Source organism: Lipotes vexillifer, unplaced genomic scaffold, assembly GCF_000442215.2.
Source record: "Lipotes vexillifer unplaced genomic scaffold, Lipotes_vexillifer_v1.1 scaffold756, whole genome shotgun sequence".
In the NCBI taxonomy this organism is placed as follows: Eukaryota; Metazoa; Chordata; class Mammalia; order Artiodactyla; family Lipotidae; genus Lipotes; species Lipotes vexillifer.
In genome coordinates, this window is record NW_006773042.1 from 1195625 (window position 1) to 1212256 (window position 16632).

General features: G+C 37.9%; 1 pseudogene; it reads right to left on the minus strand.

Moving 5' to 3' along the window:
* Positions 1-15442: 15442 nt before the first annotated feature.
* Positions 15443-15928, minus strand: LOC103079450 (transcription factor BTF3 pseudogene; annotated as a pseudogene).
* Positions 15929-16632: the final 704 nt, after the last annotated feature.

Genomic DNA, 16632 nt, shown 5'->3' on the forward strand with positions numbered 1-16632 from the left:
CTGAGCCTTGGCTTCCCCACTTACTAGCTGTATTAGTCAGGATTCTACAGAGAAACAGAACCAACAGGATGTGTGTATATATCTATAGAAAGAGATTTAATTTTTAAGGAGTTGGCTCACACAATTGTGGAGACTTGGAGAGTCCAACAGGGGATGGGAAGGCCTGCAGACTAGAGACCACGAAAGAGTTACAGTTAGAGTCTAAAGGCAATCTGCTGTTGGACAAGGAAGAGCTGATGTTACAGACGAATCCAAAGGCAGTCTACTGGCAGAATTTCCTCTTGCTTGGGGAGGCAAGTCTTTTGTTCTACTCACGTCTTCAACTGATGGAATGAGGTACCCACATTATGGAAGGCGATCTGCTTTACTCTAGATTCACCAATTTAAATGTGAATTTCATCCAAAAGCACCCTCACAGAATAATGTTTGACCAACTATCTGGGCACCATGGTCCAACCAAGCTGACACATAAAATTAACCATCACACTAGCTGTGTAGTCTTGAGCAAATAAACAGCCCTCTCTGAACCTCAGTCTCTGTAAAATTAGGTTAATAATATCTACCTCTTAGAGCTGTTGTGAGATTATGCACATATAGTTAACACATAGTAGGCGATTAACAAATTTTAGTATACTACATCTACATATTCATATGTTCAAAATCCCTCAATTGTAATTGGTGTATTTAAAGTAAAATGGAGGGCTTCCCTGGTGGCACAGTGGTTGAGAGTCCGCCTGCCGATGCAGGGGACACGGGTTCGTGTCCCGGTCCGGGAAGATCCCACATGCCGCGGAGCGGCTGGGCCCGTGAGCCATGGCCGCTGAGCCTGCGCGTCCGGAGCCTGTGCTCCACAATGGGAGAGGCCACAACAGTGAGAGGCCCACGTACCGCAGGGGAAAAAAAAAAAAAAAGTGACATGAAGCTGTAAAAATGAAAGAAAAAAAGTGTGTTTTGAATATGTGTAATCCTCACAGTTGATAAATAACAACACAATAGAGAATAATTTATTCTTGTTTACTCTCTGTGCTTACAGTGGACTGTATTTTATGGTGTTCTTACAGCTTGATTGAAGGCTCCATTTGGTGTGATGCCCCAAACCAAACCTAGGTATGTATCAATGATCAGTGACATGCACTTTACCATTTGAAGCAATCATATGCTGTCAAATTCTTACCTGTGTCATGTAAAACCAGCAGAGTTTCACTTTTTTAAAGATGTTTCATTATATTTCCCAGACAAAAACAAAGAAATATTAATGACCTTTCATTTGGAAGATTAAAATAGGATTTTTTAAGGCTGAATGAATGCAGCCACATAAAATAGAAGCTGCTTATAATCCCTAATCTTTGCTACAAATTTAACCAAAGCCTCTTTCTGAGGTTTGACGAAGTTCAGTGTTTCCCCTCAATTATTCTTCATTTTTGCCTCTCTCTGCAGTTTTGGGTTCCAGCTGGAATCAAACATACCCAAATACCCCAGATGAGGCTGTTCTCATAAAGACATCCAGCCCAGTTTTCAAGACTTGAGAGGTTCAGATAGTTCAGATAAGGTTTGAGATCAGCAGCCAAGCACTTGGATGGTTATCTGAACTGAACCTTCCAAGTTTTGCCTGATATTAGCTCCTATAACTGGAGATAAATATTACCTCTAATTAGCTCTTCATTTCTTAGACACATCTGGATCTCACACAACATTAAGATATTACACATCTGACATTTTGCATGTTTTTGTGGAGATTTTTGTTTTGTAATATTTTAATTATTTAAATTACAGTCAAAAGAGGAAAGAAAGAAGTGATTACTGATTCATTTATATTTTTGCCAATTACACATATTATTTTATTAAAGACATACAAGTTTTAGATCTAGAAATGGGGATCACCTAATTCTATAGCAGATGGGGGCATATGATACAGAACAATGATTCATTATTTTTCGCCCAATATAACCAGCATGAGTAATGTTTCAGAATCCAGATTGAAAATGAAGAACGTTAATTTATTTTTATTTAAAATTAAAAAAAAACAAGCATAATTGCTCAAGATGGAAACTAAGCTGAACAGAACTTTCCTTTCCTACTAGAGATCCCAGTAAAATGATAGAGAAGGATAAACCTTTGACAGGGAAAAGAACAGGAAAGGGATAATAGCAGTCAGGAGGTTGTAACAAATGGATGCAAATCAGAAATAAGATGGAAGTGTGTTGACGTGGTCAAAACAGAGCAAGGAAGGGGCAGCCCAGAATATACAGGAGGGAATTACAGTAAGAAGAAAGCTGATCTTCTACCCAAATGCAAAATGGTTGCAGGCACAGGATCAGCAGATGCTAAGTCAGTTGTGAGAGTGTGAAAGGAGGCCAAAAATGTGGGCAATGTTAGTGTTGTGATTGATCTGCCACAATCATTGCTTACATTATCAATGACCTCATTTCTTTCAAAGCATAGCACTACCCTGAAGAATCCCAGTGCGAGTCCATATTACAACTAGTAGATCTCATTCAACATCTAGGTATGATTCTCTACCCACAAGGGAAACCTCTGCCTCTGTTGTAGGAGGAAGAAAAGGGAATGCTGTAGACCAAGGTCAAGGCAAAAATTTACAAAAAGTAAATCATCTAGCGGAACATATCACAGTTTAAGAAATGAGTAGTATTATCAGACTGTTGAAGAAGAGAAACAGTCCTGCTTCTGATAACTTTACTATTTTTTTGTGACTTATTAGTATTCCCTGACTAAGCCATTGGCTCTTGTTTTGAGTGACATACAGCAGTGTGAGGCAGTGAGAGACAGAGAAGCTAGGTTCTTGTGCTGAAGCTGTCAATTAACGAATTAATACTCACACAGATATCTCTGGGCCTGAGTGTCCTCAACTTTAAAATGAGGAAAGGGGATTGGCAGGTGAATTTTCCTGTAAGTTCTCTAGAGCCTTGACAGTCAATTATCCTGAAAAAGATAAATAACCAACACATTTTATAAACAAAAAGAAAAAAGATATTAGAAACTGAAGGCTATTGAGCATGATTATAAGGTTGAAGGTTATTGAGCACGATTATAAGATTCTTTCATGAATCTTGCTCAAAAGTCTGTCAAGACTAAGAGTGCTTAGGGTAACAGATATTCTTGAGAGGCATAAATAACCAAAGAACTACCTGTCTCACCAACTACAACCAAAGAATTTAATCTAATAATATTTATTAAGTACCAAGTATGTGCAAGTATTTTGTTAAGACTAGGAATATAGCTGCAAACAAGGTATTTTCCCTACCCTCCTGGTGCCTACCAACAAATGTAGAAAAAGAGAAAAGAAGCAGATGATATGTGATCAGGGCCTCAATGATGAGTTAGTGTGGGGTGCTGTGGAAGCATAGAGGGAGAGTATCTAACCCAGGCTTAAAGTGTCAGGAAAGGCCTCCCAGATAAAATGTTGTAGAAGGTGAGACAGGAGTTAGTTCAGCAAATAGTAGGGAAGACTGCTAGAAAAATGGTTAAGACTGATTAAGCAATTTCTTGCATGTTATCTCTGTATGATAACCATCAGTTGAATAGGTGGACATTTTAATGGCCCATTCCATGGATTAAAGTAAAGACAAACTTACTAAGCAACCCACGTTTACTTTACCTTTACTACAGAGAAGTGTTACCCTGTAGCAATTTAAAATTGCCTTACTACACGCTACAGATTAAATGCTTGTGTCCCCCAAAATTCATATGTTGAAACACCAATGTAATGGTATTGATACTGTGACCAGAGGTTCTTGGCCTTCCCCAGTCAATGGAAACTGACTAGAAACCAAACAGGAAATTCAGGCAAGGCTTTATTGGGGCCTCTGCTGCAGCAGGTGGGGAGCAAAAACAAGTAACACATTCCCTTGCTCGATCCCAAGGTGGGGCAGCTGGTTCTTTATATGGGGTGAGAGTAGGGGTGTGTCCAGGGGTCCAGCTGAAGGTGTGGCTTAGGTGTTTTGCCCACCCCTCTGGTGTTGCTGAGTGCAGGGGGCATGCTCAGTACCCTGCTTTTGCTGCCAGCTCTTCATAAGTGGCAGTTGGTCTTTTTTTTGTCTTTTCGTATCTTTTATCCAGAATTTGGCACAACGGCAGGTGCATGTAGTTATTTTTAGTCCCATATTGTTTCTTTGTGTTTTGTTGCTGGAGGAGGTGTTTGTCCAGGTGCAAGCATTGCAGCACTTGCAGCAAAGGGTCCCAGGTCCCAGCCTGACTCAGTATTTGGAGATGGGGGCCTTTGGGGTGATTAGGTCATGAGGGTGGAGCCCTCATGAATGGCATTAGTGCCCTCACAGAAGAGACTCCAGAGAGCTCCCTTGACCCTCCCACCACGTGAGGACACAAAGAGAAGACGGCCATCTATGAACCAGGAAGCAAGTGCTCACCAGATACCAAATCTGCTGGTGCCTTGATCTTGGACTTCCTAGCCTCCAGAACTGTACAAAATAAATTTCTGTTGTTTATAAGCCACTCAGTCTATAATACTTTGTTATAGCAGCTCGAACTTATTAAGACACAGTGTAATGTTCTGAAGCATAAACTCTTCAAGGGAAGAAGACCACAGTCATGTGAAGACATGAAGGGGCACAGAGAGAGAGATGTCAGAAATGAAATTTTCCTGCTCTGTTAAAAATCAGATGAGGAGAGAGTTTTCAAATAAGACAAAATATTTCATTGTAAGAAATAGCAATACCTAAAAAGGTGTGTTGAAGAAAAGACAAACTAAATTAAAAAGACCAAAAACTAAAAGCCAGGATTGCATTCTGTCAAGATATATACAAAAAGACTTCTACTTATAAAGTAAAAACTTGTAGAATTAAAGGATGAGCAATATAAAATACTTAAAATCTTGCAAGAAATCTTTTAAAACATGTCAGAGACCATGCCTGATCTCTGCCACTGCAAGAGGCTTTGAAGGTAGAACTTCCAAACATCAGAGAGAAAAGAGTGCAAAAGCTACAAAAAGGTTTTCATGGGGATTTGGTAAATAAAAGAGGGAGAATTAGATGAAACAAGGAACACTGGACTAGAACTTAAAGATCTCTGTAATAGACATGGAAAAATTGCCATACACTTTTCAAAAAGCATTGGCAGAAGATCCAAAGGGTAAAACACATTAGAAAACCTGAGTTAATTCCATACATGGGGGAAAATTTACTTTTTAGAAGAAAAATACATGCATAATATTTCCAGAAATATATTTCTTTCTTTGATAATAAGAGAGAATTTCCAATAAAGGAACATATACAATAAAAGAAAGAAATTTCATAAATAAAATATTTTAGAAGAACAAATGGGGTAATAAATGTGAGAACATTTTGCAGTGTACGAAGTAGAACACAGATGTAGAGCATTGTCATTAAAATACATGCTGTTTGATTCTCAGGTACTTATCATCTATAGGTAAAACTCACCATGTACTGTGTAATAGTGCATGGTGGAAAAAAAATGGAAAAGGAGAAAAGAAAAAGGCTGCATCTTGTAAACCTCAGATAGCTCAACGATTAATTATCAAATTACAGGCAAACAACACGGCACATCTGCAATCACTTAGAAAGTCAAGCTTCATCAGATTAATAGTTGCAAGATATGGCTGCTGGTGGTAAGACAATTATTTATTAAAATAAAACTTGCTTTCAAGAATTTTTTTTTTGTTTTGGTAGCATAAAATTGTCTTCAAGTTAAATTCTAACCAATAGAACTTTCTTAGATATAGTCATGGCATCTTTGTTTTTCTTCCCCATTGCGCTTTTCCTAGCCTCCTCTTTGTATCAAACTTCTCCTCTGCTATCCAAGAATAAAGATAGAATGGGGGCAGGAGAGTCATGCCTTTTGTTCTTCAAGTGTATCTATTAAGCTGCTGATTATCCCAAGCACTAGTCCAGGTGAACAAGAAACACAAGGTCCCTGTTTTAATAAATCACACATGGTACTGGGAGAAATAATAAATGAAGATGGAAAGATAGGTAGGTAGGTAGGTAGGTAGGTATAAATGTGAAGAATATTAGAGGAAAATGCTATGCAAAGAATTAAAATAGAGTGACCAGAAGACTATTTCAAACAGGGTGATCAGGGCAAGCGTCTCTGAAGAATGGCCAAATCTAAAGTATAGCAAGGGGCAGGCCATGTAAAAATTAGGGAGGAATTAATTCATGTAGAAAGAAAAGAGTTAGTGAAAAGGCCCCAAGGTGAGCAAATGTTGTACTTTTAAGATGTACAGAGTGGGACTGGAATGTTCCTGGAATAGTGGATGGGTGGGAAGATGGGAGGCTCCTAGTGTGGGGTTGAAGAAAGATCATGTAGGATTTTGTAAGGCAGGGAAAGGCATTGGGGTTTTATTATAAGAGTAATGGAAAGCATTTTTTGGGTTTTTAACAAGTAAATAGTAGGATCTGGTTTACATTTTTAAAAAATGACCCAGCCTGCTCTGTGGGACAGAAGAGGAGGCCTGAAGACAAAGTAGGAGGTACTAACAGTGCTCAGGTGAGAGAAGATAGTGACACACTAGGGTGTTTGTAGAGCAGACAAAGGAGACAGATTTGGAGTTTTTAAAAGGTATTTTATTAGGAAATATGTCATTTAGTGCAATATGTCAAATTGAGATACACCAGAACAAAAATAAGGTCTAGAAAGTGTACCAACATCATTTGCCCATAGAGTTTTCTGTCACAGAGTGTCTTGTAGAATTAGAGTTTAACAGAGAACTAGTAAAAACTGAAGAATCTACTAATCATCTAACTTGCATGTTGGACAACAGACCAATTACCAGTTTTCTCCGAGTGGCAGGAATTATCTGATTTTGAAGACCTAGTGTTTCCGATTATCCCTCTGAGTACAGTTTGGTGGTCCCAGGATCAGATATATTGTCAAAGTCGATAAGGATAATGAAAGCAAGGCTGATGCACATTCTTGAGTACCTGCCTTTGCCAGAACTGCACTCTGTATTTTTTCATGTATTCCTAAGAGCCCTGGAGGTAAGTATCCCCATTTAATAAGTGAGGCTTAGGGAAGCTGAATAACTTATCCAGGTTTTATAGCTACTAACAGAACAAAGATTCTAAACTGCCTAAATCAAGAACCCAATGCCTTTCCACTGTATTACTCCCTTTATCCTTTTAGTAGAAGGCCTACAATTTCTAGCAAATGTTCCCATATAGTTTGTATCCATGTGATGCCAAAATATTCAATCAAAAAAAAAAGAAAAGAATAAACTAGTATATTGTATTTCTGTCAATGTCTTAAAAATAAAATCATATCGGCCATGTGAATATTTTATCAAACTGTATTTTAATTACAAATTTTTTCGGTCAACTTTTCAAAGCTGTTAGTCTCATTAGTGAAATCAGTGCTTTGAGAGTGGCCAGAATAAGTGTTGGCCCAGGTATTTTCCCTCTTTTTTATACATAAAATCAGTATCCCATAAAATCCTCACCACCTTCTTCCTTCCCTAATGACCTCCCAAGCTGTGAAGCTAGAGGAAAAAGGGTTTAAAGTTACTTTCAGAGCGGAGCCTACAGAAGTGGCCTTCTATGAACCTCAAGCGTTTGCTCTTCAAAACTGTTGCTCTAACACACTGCCTTTTTTAGTATGATGCCACGTTCACTTCAGCTAGGATGTCTAACCTTTAAAAAATCATGCACATAGTGAAGATTCTCAATTAAGAATATATATTCTGTGACTCTCATCTATAAAAAGAATATACAAAGTAATGAATAGTAGATAGTGAATAGTAATGCCTCCTTTTTTTCCCTTTTTGAAAGCGCCAACAGGGCCCCTGTGTGCAGGAACACTATACAAATATTTATTTTTAAGAAAATCTGATGGACTCTTGTTAAAAGTGTTGGCTCAGATTCAATGTCTTTTCATGCTCCATTTTCTTAATTCGTAAAGATTTGGTCCACATTTGTCTTCCTTACCTGAATCATTTCCAAAACCTTTGCCTCTAAACTTCTTCCTTCCATAACTTCTACCCAAACTGGGATGCCAAAGGTTGAAACCATTTTTCAAAGAAAAGGTTTTAAAACTAAACTTGATGTTATGTCCTTCTTTTCCAATCAAAACAAACAAAAATGATCTCTGCTCCTGGATTTAAAAACATTATAAAAGACACTTGGGATGAATTGACCATGGACTTGATATTAAATGATATTAAGCAATTACTGCTAATTTTATCAGGTGTGTTAATGTTGTTGAGTCCAAGCTCACTCTGCTCGCCACCCGACAGGCCAATGAATCAGAGACGAGGTGTTGAGGCAAGGAACATGACTTTATTCGGAAAGCTGGCAGACCGAGAAGAAGGCAGACTAGTGTCTCCGATAAACCATCCTATCGGGGTTTGGATACCAGTTTCTTTTATAGCACAGAGAGGGGGAGGAGGTGAGGAATTAAAGTAAAAAGGCCATAAGTTTTGCAAATATCCCCTGGAATGGCCAGCCTCAGTGAGGGGATGTATTAATTTCTTCTTGCAGCCATCCACAGGTGGGCAGGGTCAAATTGTCTCCCTGTGAGCTGAAGAGAGACACTTTAGTTTAACATTCAGGCAGAGGGGCAGGGTTCCCTGGGGCAGGCCATTATGTATGATTATAATGACAAAAGCAATGAAAAGCAAAGGTTAAAGTCAAAGAAACAGATCAAACATGGAGTCTGGTTTCACTCTTCCCTGTTACACTAATGGTATTAAGATCAGAATAGAAAGCATCTTTATTCTTAGAAGAAGTATGAGAAAACAGTGATGGATGAAGTTTTATCATGTTCTTAAATTACCTCTAAATAATAATAATAAAAAAAAGGTCTTACACACTTACAGAAAGTTAAAGGAAACATGGCAAAAAAATGTACTGTTGCATCTAGGCAGTCAGTATATGAGTTAATTAATTTGGTTAAAAATGATTTGGTCAGGGCTTCCCTGGTGGCGCAGTGGTTGAGAGTCCGCCTGCCGATGCAGGGGACACGGGTTCGTGCCCCGGTCTGGGAGGATCCCACATGCTGCGGAGCGGCTGGGCCCGTGAGCCATGGCCGCTGACCCTGCGCGTCCGGAGCCTGTGCTCCGCAACGGGAGAGGCCACAGCAGTGAGAGGCCCGCGTACCTCAAAAAAAAAAAAAAAAAAGTGATAAAAATGATTTGGTTAAAAAAATACTGTGGTTAGAAAACTTTTGCTTCATGTGGCTAAGTGGCAAATCAAAAGTCAGTGATATTTGAAACACACAGGAAAATAATCCCATCAAACTATAGTAAAGGTCAGTCCCTAAATTAATTTGCATGCCCATCTGCAAATTTTAACATAATCATGTTATAGAATGTTGTCTGTCACAGTGCTCTCAATATACCCACAGATCACTAAGGGATCTTGTAAAAAATGCAGATTATGGGTCAGTGGTTCCAGGAGGATCTGACAGTCTTCATTTCTAACAAGCTCCAATAATGCTATCGCTGCAGGTCCACGAACCACATTTTGAATTGTAAGGGTCTATATTATGTCAAATAACCAGTGAAAGTCAGATGCAAAGAGTACCTATTTCCCACCAAGCTGTTTATGGATGATAAAGTCCTTCCCATGCAGAGGCTTGTAGATGCTCTATGGGTCTATATATTTGGGATCGTGGAATCAACATGCACAAATAGCTGAGATTTCCCTTTTCGTGCATATGTCCATCGACATGGAGTTGTACTCAGTACTGCCCTCTTTTTAGATTAACTATATACTGTGCAAATATAAGTATAAAACAAAAATTCAACTTCAATATAATTTTATATAATCTTCTAAATGGAAGATTAAAAAATTTGTATTATTCTGAATATTTGGCAACATTCTTCTCAAAGATTCAATATTTTTAAGGCAAGTCTTTAACATTTGCTCTTATATTTTGGAATTCTATTAAATTAAATGTTTACCATTGATTATAATAGTAAAAAATGTATATTTTTATTAAATTAACTTCAGTTATTTGTCAATGCTATATCCATGATTCCTTTTTTTGATAAAATTAGTAAAATTTGACAATCTACTTTTAAAATAAAGTTAAATATAATAGTTTATATATAAATTTACTCACAATAGTGCACGTGTGTGTGTATGTGTGTGTGTATATATATATATATATATATATATATATATATATATATATATATATATATACTATTGTGAGTAAATTGGAAGCATATTATATATGGCTTGATGTGCCTGAGAGTGTTTTCATCCTTGACGTAACTTAAAGCTTTAATGACTATGGCAGATTATATTTTTCCAAAAATGGAAACACCTATACAAATCCCATCCACATGCTCTTTTTACAATGAGGCTGACACTCCTTCCACAAAAAGGTGATATCTATGTTTCGTCCCCTTAGATCTTCCTGGGAGCTTGTGACTGACCAGACCAATGTAATACATCAGAAGTGATACTCTGTGACTTCCAAGGCTAGGTCATTAAAAGGATACAGCTCTCCAGATGCTTGCCTTTTGGAATCCAGCCACGATTTTGTAAAGAAGTCCAGGCCACAAGGAGATACCACATGTGACTGCTGTAACCAACAGCTCCAGCTAGACCTAGAGCCAACATTCAGCATCAACTACTAGACATGCAAATGAACAGGTCTTCAGATGCTTCTAGCTTCCAACTTTTGAGTCTCCTAGCTGAGACCCCAGACATAATGGAGCATTTAAAATATTATAATTATTTAGATATAGTTCCCTGCAAAATCAATCAGTGAGTGGACAGTGAGTGGAGATGGGGATTGCAGGGGCCATTAATTTTGTTCAGCTGGAAGGAGCACATAACTAACAAACAGGGAAGGGGGCAAGGCACATTGCTTATGTTTGTTTATTTTTATGATGCTATACTTTCTTTTTATCACTAAGGTCACTTCGCTTCTTAATCACATTTTATTACAGGAAATTATTTTTAGAGCCATCTTATTCCCTGTTCTAATTTGCACTCTAAACCTACTATATCACTGTCATCCTGGAATTACTTTTCCTTTTTTAAAATCTTCTGCTACCTGTCCTAATATTTTTATTGATACCTTGTTCTGAAAAAAAAATAATGTAGCAAACCATCTTCTCAATACTCTTAAGACTGCGATCTAGCATTTGAAACTTTCCTCCCTTGGACTGACTTGCAGAAGACATCTCTTTTTCAAGAAAATCTCGGAGGACAATAATCTTAAAAGTGGTGTTGGAGTAGATTTCTTTTCACGTAGAAATTGAAGTGAAAATTTGTAACCTCAAATAATAGGCAATATTGAGTATTTGCAATTTTACTATTTGGAAAGCATTAATATTTTATAAAGAATGGCATTTTACTTATTGCTAATGTTTGTAATAACAAGATTATTAGTTCACTCAACAAATATTTATCAAGAACTCAGTATGTTCTTGGCAGTTTTCCATGTTCTAGGGATACAGCAATGAAGAGAGCTCCTCACAAATTTTATTCCAGTAGTGAGGCAGAGGCAAAAGATAAGAAACATATAAATAATTAAATACATTACTACATACGTCAACTGTTGATTGATGCTAGGAAGGTGGGATAGAGAGCGCTGGGGAATGGAGGATGGGGATGGAGTTTTAGGTAGGCCCTGCCTTGGGTGAGGGGGCTTGTTTTTTAACCTTGTATAGCCTCTTTTCTTCGTTTTGTTTTGTTTTGTTTTAACTTTTTAATTTCAAAATAATCACAAAATTACAGAAAAGTTGAAGGTACAATACAAAGCATATGTTTTTCTGAATCATTTGAGAGTGAACTGCTGACTCAATTTTCTATCACTTCTGAATGCTGTAGTGTATGTTTCCTACAAAACAGGGATTCTACAACACAACCATAATATGCAATAGATTAGGTATTCTGTTTCATGGATCTCATTTTCTTTTCCCTTTTTCTCACATTCCTTTGTTGTTTTGTTGGATAAATAGAGAGTAAGTCTTCCAAAGAGGATGGTTGACAAGCGGTAAAATTTTCTAAGTCTTGCATATCTAAAAACGTCCTTAGTTTACTGGAACTCTTAATTGATAGTTTGGCTGAGCATTTACTTCTAGATTACACATCACATTTTTCTCAGACCTCAGTCTTCAAGCATACAGTGTCTCTGATGAGAAGCTGGATTTCCATTTATTAGAGGTAGTAAGTGGAGGCTTTTGGGATCTTTCTACTTTTCCTGAATCTCTGTCTAGGTATAGTTTTTCTTCTTCATTCATGTCCTCCTCATTCTGTGTGCCCTTTCAAGCTGAGGATGCATGTGTTTATGTCTCAGAAATATATTTTCATCCATTATTTCTCCGATAATTTCCTTAAAATATTCCCTTTTCTTTCTGAAACTTTTTTTGAAAGACTGTAGTTCTCCTAGATAGATCCTTTAAGACTTTAAAGTTTTCTTCTATACATTCCTATTTTTCTTTTAGCCTAATTTCTAGATTTCCTCAGGTTTTTATTCCAGCACTTCTTTTTAATTTTTCTTAATTTCTGACAGTTTTAAATTTCCAATATTTCTTTATTGTTCCTTAGTGTTTATGAAGATATATATGAAATTATATTCTGTGTCCTGAATAATCAGTTTCTTTCAAAGATTCCTTGGTTCATATTGGCACTGTGCATATGTGTGTATGATTATTTTTCCTCTAATATGATATGTGTCCGTTTAAACTCATGAACTGAGGACTACTTACTTGGTACACGTTGCTGACCTGGTTTCCCTCTGCCGGCATGTAGTTCTCTTCCCCACCAGGCCTCTCTTCAGTGAGAGGGATGGACTGTGAGCTCTGAGCCCACAGACAGCTTTCCTTTAAACTGTGTGAGCAGACAGCAGGGAGCAAGCTAGGCCCACTATCTGGGTTTTATTTTGTGAATCCCAAACCAATTCCTTTGGCAAGCAGTGCTTACGGAACAGGTGCTAACTTGTTGTCTCTAACAACCGTTTAGAGACAAACATCAACCTTGATATCGGAGCCATACCCCCTCGTGAAACTGGAGCTTTTATCTCTAGGTTGGAAGCATTTTGGAGGCACCACCGTTAGGGAGCTTGGCTCCTGCCTGCACAGCAGCCTCTGGGTGTGCACATCTGGCTGTGCTTCTGCTCCTGTATTCCTTAATATACCACATACTTTCCATCTTCCAGAAATTCATCAAGGTTAATGGTTTGGGTATGTCTCTGCCTCACTGGAGAACTGTTATAAATTTCTTACCCTTGGTACTTCTAAATTTCATTTCAATGGGATTTGTGGAAGAAGAGATATATGTATGTGCAACCTGTCATCTTGAACCAGAAGCCTCACTTCCCCAGTTTCAAAGTCCTCTCCCCCTAGCCTGCTCTCTACCAATTCTCTGACATTTATTTGTCCCAGTTAGTTCTGCCTTCTTTTCTTTTATTCCTCCCTGAAAGTTTATGCTCCATCCTTGTCTATCTCCTCTTTTTCTTCTATTTGTTTTCTGTGGATGATTTTCACTCACTCCCATGGATTTCACTACCACTTTAAGCCAGCGAACCCATTATACATGACAGCTCTTCTCTCTCTTCTGGACTCCAGTTTTGTGTTCTCTACTCACTACTGTCATTAATACCATTTTATTTTTTTCATCCAATCAGGAAATGGCATACAATCAATCCTATTTTAATTAATTAGTTAATTAATTAACTGGTGAGTGCTTAAAGGATCTAGAACTGGTTTTAAGAGAATCTTTCTACTACACCATAGTATTTCCCATTTACTTTTCACAAGTTCAATAATTGATGAATTATTTGCTCATCTTGGTGTGAGGTCAACCCTGGGGCTTATCTTCACAAAAACTTTTATATAACCTATTTTCCAGTAATACAATATATTCAAACTTCATATACGTCTCCCTCTCAAAAATTGGTTCTTTGCTTGAGAGGAGCAAAGAACCACACCTGTTTTCAGTTTCCAGTTACAATACAGCATTGTAATTCTATTTCTAATTTCAGTTATTATAATCAAACTTCTGTTATATGAAGTTTTTGAAGCTAAACACTCAAAGCAGAAGTTTTCACTTACCTAATTGGCTACCAATACAAGAGTAGATTCAATCCATCTGTCCCTAAGTGGATATGTGTATCTCTGCCAGTCGGCCCTTTGTTTTGGGTTTAAATTACCCTTTTTAAGCCTGATTTCTCATGGAAGAAAAGCTAATAACATTTACTCTTCTAGTCTGAGCATTTCAACTATAATAACTTTTGATACTAGGCATAGATTCTATCCAATCTGTCAGGATGAGGAAAAGCTTCAAATTAGCTAAGATTCCCCACCACTATGGATTCTTTAGGTGCTGAAAAACAAACAAATAAATAAACAACAAAAAAAGGGTTTTTGTTCACACTGACCCCTAATAAAGTGGTGTAGTGTAGACAGTGATAGCTCTTGTTCCAGCTCTAACCACTAATGGGTGCAGCCAATCTGCCCCCACAATCAAGGGTTCCAAGAATGGTTAATCACATATTCTCCCAATTACATCATAAAACCTTTCTTACATTTCAGAAACTCTAGGCAGATGGAATTTTCACAGATTTGGAATCTTATGTCAACCTTTCCCTGGATATTCTAAATAGAAAACACCTCGTATGAATAATAGTAGTAATATTAATAAAAGCTGAAGTATTTTGAGGGCTAGGCACTACTCTAAGCTCGTTACATAGACTATTCCATTTAATTTTTGCAGTAACTTTTTGGGTAGTTCTTATTATTACTTCATAAAGAACTGAGGCTTAGAAAAGTTAAATGTCTTGCCCAAACCGTTTCCCCAGTTCATAAATGATAGAACAGCGACTTGAACACTGGCAGTCTGGTAACAGAGCACACTTTTTTAACCACTAGGCAAGGATATCAAACAAATTTCATCTTGTATGTCAACTGTGATTGATAGTGACTACACGGAATAACTGTTGAAAAAACTTGGTCACCAGACTCCAGGTGATAGAGTGCCACAATGAGCAATGATGTCAACTATGAGCACATTAAATTTGTGGACATTTTTCTAGGTACTTGCTCTCCTGGGATACGTGAAAGAGAGAGAGAGAGAGAGAGAGATTGACGGACTGATTATTGACCTGTGTATTTATAAACAACCCTCAGAAAAAGCATAATTTAGGTTAGAGAAAGTCACAGAATGTACCAAACCCTGCCAGCAATTTGTCTTTCTCTATGTTAGCTTATAAGAAAAAACTACTAGTGATCTGAATATTTTCTTTTTTGGAAACTTTCTTAACCTTTGTTTCAAACTTTATTCCCAGGCTTCTTCAGCTTAATTAGCTGCAAAGAATGACATTGTATTAAGCAAAAACTGAAAAGAGCTGCAGTGTCCAGGGGTTTGGGCTTAAAAATATTAGAGATCTAGATTTTATCAGATCCATAAACAAAATTTTAAAAAGCAGTCATAATATAAAATAGCAGCTCCCAGTAACTTCGTCAAGATTTACCTTCTTCAGAAGTTGACTCAATTCAGTTTGCTTCATTCTTGGAAGCCTCAGCAAAATTCTCCACAGGATCTGGAGCTTCATCATCATCATCCTCTCCAGTAGCAAGTGGTGCTTTTCCATCCACAGATTGTTTGGGCAGAGCTTCAGCCAGTCTCCTTAAACTGGTCAGACTGTCTGCGCCAAGATGGTTTAAGATGCTGGGTAGCATTTCTGTCAGCTGCTTTGTCTCAGCATGGCTTGTAATGGTGAAAGTGTTTGCTGCCAGAGATGCCTGAACTTTAGGGTTGTTAAAGTGAATCACTGTTCCTTGGTTTGTGAACACATTCACCTCTTCAATACCAGAGATATCGTTCACCCCCAACTTCTTTAAAGAGAACTGACGTTTTCTGTAGTCTTCTGTGGCTGTTCTATGAACCACCTTCTCTCTGCGAGCAGTTCCTTTCCCACCAATGCGCACTTGTGCCTGCAGTTTGGCGAGTTTCTCTTGGTTCATGATAGCTTCTTTCATCTTGTTGGAGCAGAAATGGGGCCACGCGGGGGACTAGGGTTGGCGATCAGGGGGTCTCGGGAAGACCAGCTGAGATAAGGCGCACACACGCAGGGACGCAAGATGGCAGCTAGAGCAATTTGAATTTTTGTTCTACTTTATTTTCCTTCTCCCACACACTTATGGAGTTTTTTGTTTTTGTTCTTTAATGAAAGAAGTAGCATAAGGGGGAAAGATAAGAGACAAGATGCTTAGAAAACCATCCCTTGGATGATTGAATCAACTGGTTCAATTCCAAGGAAATTTCCCAAAAAAATAGAGAAGATTTTAATTTCTTTTCACAAGGCTCAGATAGTGGTAACTTGTATAGACAATTAAGACCTAAATGTGGTGGGATAATACTTCTGTGATATTCACCCATGTTCCTTTTTTCCTTCCAGAATTTCTTGCTTTCCTTTTCCCTAATTTGAGCAGATCGTCTGCTCCATGTTCCTTGACTTAGGGTTGATTTAAGGAAAGATTTCCCAGTTGTTGTTAAAGAGATTTTTTTTAAATTGAAGGTAATCTGACTTTTATCCAGACTAGAAAATCTTTTTTCCAGCAGGGGAGATGGAGAAAGATGGAACGAAGGTCAAATGAGAGCAAAAACCTCCCTGGATCCCAGAGACAGGATCTTGTACCCCACTTCTCAGAGGGAAAGCCCAAGGGAGAAAGATCTGAGTGTT